The sequence below is a fragment of the Heptranchias perlo genome, unplaced genomic scaffold, assembly GCF_035084215.1.
Source record: "Heptranchias perlo isolate sHepPer1 unplaced genomic scaffold, sHepPer1.hap1 HAP1_SCAFFOLD_337, whole genome shotgun sequence".
In the NCBI taxonomy this organism is placed as follows: Eukaryota; Metazoa; Chordata; class Chondrichthyes; order Hexanchiformes; family Hexanchidae; genus Heptranchias; species Heptranchias perlo.
The window spans coordinates 151399-157086 of NW_027139349.1; positions in this window are offsets into that span (position 1 = coordinate 151399).

A 5688-nucleotide genomic window follows, 5' to 3' on the forward strand; every position below is an offset into this window, starting at 1 on the left:
ACGGGGGAGACAGGAGAGAGAGGGAGACAGGAGGAGAGAGAGAGGGAGACAGGAGGAGAGAGAGGGAGACAGGAGGAGAGAGAGGGAGACAGGAGGAGAGAGAGGGAGACAGGAGGAGAGAGAGAGACAGGGGGAGAGAGAGAGACAGGGGGAGAGAGAGAGAGAGATAGGGGGAGAGAGAGAGACAGGGGGAGAGAGAGAGAGAGATGAGGAGAGTGAGAGAGACAGGGGGAGAGAGAGAGAAAGAGGAGGAGGAGAGAGAGATAGGGGGGAAGAGAGAGAGAGAGAGATAGAGACAGGGAGAGAGACAGGTCGAGAGAGACAGAGACAGGGAGAGAGAGAGAGAGAGGGGGAGAGAGAGAGAGAGACAGGGGGAGAGAGAGAGAGAAAGACAGGGGGAGAGAGAGAGAGAGACAGGGGGAGAGAGACAGAGAGAGACGGGGGAGACAGGAGGAGAGAGAGGGAGACAGGAGGAGAGAGAGAGGGAGACAGGAGGAGAGAGAGAGGGAGACAGGAGGAGAGAGAGGGAGAGAGAGAGACAGGGGGAGAGAGGCAGAGAGAGACGGGGGAGACAGGAGGAGAGAGAGGGAGACAGGAGGAGAGAGAGAGGGAGACAGGAAGGGAGAGAGAGAGACAGGGGGAGAGAGACAGGGAGAGAGAGAGAGACAGGGAGAGAGAGAGAGACGGGGGAGGCAGAATAGAGAGGGAGACAGGAGAATAGAGAGGGAGACAGGAGAATAGAGAGGGAGACAGGAGGAGAGAGAGGGAGACAGGAGGAGAGAGAGGGAGACAGGGGAGAGAGAGGGAGACAGGGGGAGAGAGAGGGAGACAGGGGAGAGAGAGGGAGACAGGGGGAGAGAGAGAGAGACAGGGGGAGAGAGAGAGAGAGAGACAGGGGGAGAGAGAGAGAGACGGGGAGACAGGAGGAGGAGAGAGGGAGACAGGAGAAGAGAGAGGGAGACAGGGGAGAGAGAGGGAGACAGGGGGAGAGAGAGAGAGACAGGGGGAGAGAGAGAGAGACGGGGAGAGAGAGAGAGACGGGGAGAGAGAGAGAGACGGGGGAGTCAGGAGGAGAGCGAGGGAGACAGGAGGAGAGAGAGGGAGACAGGAGGAGAGAGAGAGAGACAGGGGGAGAGAGAGAGAGAGAGAGACAGGGAGAGAGAGAGAGACGGGGGAGACAGGAGGAGAGAGAGAGAGACAGGGGGAGGGAGAGAGAGAGAGAGGGAGACAGGGGAGAGAGAGAGGGAGGCAGGAGAAGAGAGAGGGAGACAGGAGAAGAGAGAGGGAGACAGGAGAAGAGAGAGGGAGACAGGAGGAGAGAGAGGGAGACAGGGGAGAGAGAGGGAGACAGGGGGAGAGAGAGAGAGAGACAGGGTGAGAGAGAGAGAGACAGGGGAGACAGGAGGAGAGAGGGAGACAGGAGGAGAGAGATGGAGACAGGAGGAGAGAGAGGGAGACAGGAGGAGAGAGAGGGAGACAGGAGGGGAGAGAGGGAGACAGGAGGAGAGAGAGGGAGACAGGGGGGGAGAGAGGGAGACAGGGGGAGAGAGAGAGAGAGGCAGGGGGAGGAGAGAGAGAGAGACAGGGGGAGAGAGAGGGAGACGGGGAGAGAGAGAGAGACAGGGAGAGAGAGCGGGAGACAGGGAGAGAGAGAGAGAGACAGGGGGGGAGAGAGAGAGAGAGAGACAGGGAGAGAGAGAGAGACAGGGGAGACAGGAGGAGAGAGACGGAGACAGGAGAAGAGAGAGGGAGACAGGAGGAGAGAGAGGGAGACAGGGGAGAGAGAGGGAGACAGGGGGGGAGAGAGAGAGAGAGAGAGACGGGGGGGAGAGAGAGAGAGAGAGAGACAGGGGGAGAGAGAGAGAGACAGGGGGAGAGAGAGAGACGGGGAGACAGGAGGAGAGAGAGGGAGACAGGGGAGAGAGAGGGAGACAGTGGGAGAGAGAGAGAGACAGTGGGAGAGAGAGAGAGATAGTGGGAGAGAGAGAGACGGGGAGAGAGAGGGAGACAGGGGGAGAGAGAGAGAGAGAGAGAGAGACAGGGGGGAGAGAGGGAGAGAGAGAGAGACAGGGGGAGAGAGAGAGAGACAGGGGGAGAGAGAGAGACGGGGAGACAAGAGGAGAGAGAGGGAGACAGGGGAGAGAGAGGGAGACAGGGGGAGAGAGAGAGAGACAGTGGGAGAGAGAGAGAGACAGTGGGAGAGAGACGGGGAGAGAGAGAGAGACAGGGGGAGAGAGAGAGAGACAGGGGGAGAGAGAGAGAGACAGGGGAGAGAGAGGGAGACAGGGGGAGAGAGAGAGAGACAGTGGGAGAGAGAGAGAGACAGTGGGAGAGAGACGGGGAGAGAGAGAGAGACAGGGGGAGAGAGAGAGAGACAGGGGGAGAGAGGCAGAGAGAGACGGGGGAGACAGGAGGAGAGAGAGGGAGACAGGGGAGAGAGAGAGGGAGACAGGGGGAGAGAGAGGGAGACAGGGGGAGAGAGGGAGACAGGGGAAGAGAGAGAGACAGGGGAAGAGAGAGGGAGACAGGGGGAGAGAGGGAGACAGGGGAAGAGAGAGAGAGACAGGGGGAGAGAGAGAGAGACAGGGGGGCAAGAGAGACAGATAAGAACATAAGAAATAGGAGCAGGAGTAAGCCAATCGGCCCCTCGAGCCTGCTCCGCCATTCAATAAGATCATGGCTGATCTGATCCTAACCTCAAATCTAAATTCATGTCCAATTTCCTGCCCGCTCCCCGTAACCCCTAATTCCCTTTACTTCTACGAAACTGTCTATTTCTGTTTTAAATTTATCTAATGATGTAGCTTCCACTGCTTCCTGGGGCAGCAAATTCCACAGACCTACTACCCTCTGAGTGAAGAAGTTTCTCCTCATCTCAGTTTTGAAAGAGCAGCCCCTTATTCTAAGATTATGCCCCCTCGTTCTAGTTTCACCCATCCTTGGGAACATCCTTACCGCATCCACCCGATCAAGCCCCTTCACAATCTTATATGTTTCAATAAGATCGCCTCTCATTCTTGTGAACTCCAATGAGTAGAGTCCCAATCTACTCAACCTCTCCTCATATGTCCGCCCCCTCATCCCCGGGATTAACCGAGTGAACCTTCTTTGTACTGCCTCGAGAGCAAGTATGTCTTTTCTTAAGTATGGAGACCAAAACTGTATGCAGTATTCCAGGTGCGGTCTCACCAATACCTGATATAACTGCAGCAATACCTCCCTGTTTTTATATCCTATCCCCCTAGCAATAAAAGCCATCATTCCGTTGGCCTTCTTGATCACCTGCTGCACCTGCATACTAACTTTTTGATCTTCTTGCACTCGGACCCCCAGATCCCTTTGTACTGCAGTACTTTCCAGTTTCTTGCCATTAAGATAATAACTTGCTCTCTGATTTTTCCTGCCAAAGTGCATAACCTCACATTTTCCAATATTGTATTGCATCTGCCAAATCTCCGCCCACTCACCCAGCCTGTCTATAACCCTTGTAGATGGGGGGGAGATAGAGAGAGAGAGAGACACGGGGAGACAGAGAGAGAGACAGGGGGGGAGAGAGAGAGAGAGAGAGATGGGGGAGGCAGAGAGAGAGACGGGGAGACAGAGAGAGAGAGAGACAGGGGGAGAGAGAGAGAGATGGGCGAGAGAGAGAGAGATTGAGAGAGAGACAGACAGTGAGAAAGAGATTGACAGGCAGAGAGAGACAGAGAGGCAGCAAGACAGAGACAGAGAGCGAGAGACAGAGAGCAAGAGGATCATAGAATCATAGAATGGTTACAGCACAGAAGGAGGCCATTCGGCCCATTGAGTTCATGCCGGCTCTATGCAAGGGCAATCCAGCTAGTCCCACTCCCCCGTCCTATCCCCGTAGCCCTGCAAATTTTTTACTTTCAAGTACTTATCCAGTTCCCTTTTGAAGGCCATGATTGAATCTGCCTCCACCACCCCCTCGGGCAGTGCATTCCAGATCATAACCACTCACTGTGTAAAAAAGTTTTTCCTCATGTCACCTTTGGTTCTTTTGCCAATCACCTTAAATCTGTGTCCTCTGGTCCTTGACCCTTTCGCCAATGGGAAAAGTTTCTCTCTATCTACTCTGTCTAGACCCTTCATGATTTTGAATACCTCCATCAAATCTCCTCTCGACCATCTCTGTTCCAAGGAGAACAACCCCAGCTTCTCCAGTCTATCCAAGTGACTGAAGTCTCTCATCCCTGGAATCATTCTGGTAAATCTCCTCTGCACCCTCTCTAAGGCCTTCACATCTTTCCTGAAGTGCGGTGCCCAGAACTGGACACAATACTCCAGTTGCGGCCAAACCAGTGTTTTATAAAGTTTCATCATGACTTCCTTACTTTTGTACTCTGTGCCTCTATTTATAAAGCCAGACAGAGAGAAAGAGACAGAGAGAGACAGGGAGAGGGAGAGAGGCAGGGAGAGGGAGAGAGGCAGGGAGAGAGACAGGGAGAGGGAGAGAGACAGGGAGAGGGAGAGAGACAGGGAGAGGGAGAGAGAGAGAGGGAGAGGGAGAGGGAGAGAGAGAGGGAGAGGGAGAGAGACAGGGAGAGGGAGAGAGAGAGGGAGAGGGAGAGAGACAGGGAGAGGGAGAGAGACAGGGAGAGGGAGAGAGAGGGAGAGGGAGAGAGACAGGGAGAGGGAGAGAGACAGGGAGAGGGAGAGAGACAGGGAGAGGGAGAGAGACAGGGAGAGGGAGAGAGACAGGGAGAGGGAGAGAGAGAGGGAGAGGGAGAGAGGCAGGGAGAGGGAGAGAGACATGGAGAGGGAGAGAGACAGGGAGAGGGAGAGAGTCAGGGAGAGGGAGAGAGACAGGGAGAGGGAGAGAGACAGGGAGAGGGAGAGAGACAGGGAGAGGGAGAGGGAGAGAGACAGGGAGAGGGAGAGAGACAGGGAGAGGGAGAGAGGCAGGGAGAGGGAGAGAGACAGGGAGAGGGAGAGAGACAGGGAGAGGGAGAGAGACAGGGAGAGGGAGAGAGAGAGGGAGAGGGAGAGAGAGAGGGAGAGGGGGAGAGAGACAGGGAGAGGGAGAGAGACAGGGAGAGAGAGAGGGAGAGGGAGAGAGACAGGGAGAGGGAGAGAGACAGGGAAGGGAGAGAGAGAGGGAGAGGGAGAGAGACAGGGAGAGGGAGAGAGAGAGGGAGAGGGAGAGAGGCAGGGAGAGGGAGAGAGGCAGGGAGTGGGAGAGAGGCAGGGAGAGGGAGAGAGACAGGGAGAGGGAGAGAGACAGGGAGAGGGAGAGAGACAGGGAGAGGGAGAGAGACAGGGAGAGGGAGAGAGACAGGGAGAGGGAGAGAGAGAGGGAGAGGGAGAGAGGCAGGGAGAGGGAGAGAGACAGGGAGAGGGAGAGAGGCAGGGAGAGGGAGAGAGACAGGGAGAGGGAGAGAGACAGGGAGAGGGAGAGAGACAGGGAGAGAGAGAGGGAGAGGGAGAGAGACAGGGAGAGGGAGAGAGAGAGGGAGAGGGAGAGAGGCAGGGAGAGGGAGAGAGACAGGGAGAGGGAGAGAGACAGGGAGAGGGAGAGAGACAGGGAGAGGGAGAGAGGCAGGGAGAGGGAGAGAGACAGGGAGAGGGAGAGAGACAGGGAGAGGGAGAGAGAGAGGGAGAGGGAGAGAGGCAGGGAGAGGGAGAGAGGCAGGGAGAGGGAGAGAGGCAGGGAGAGGGAGAGAGACAGGG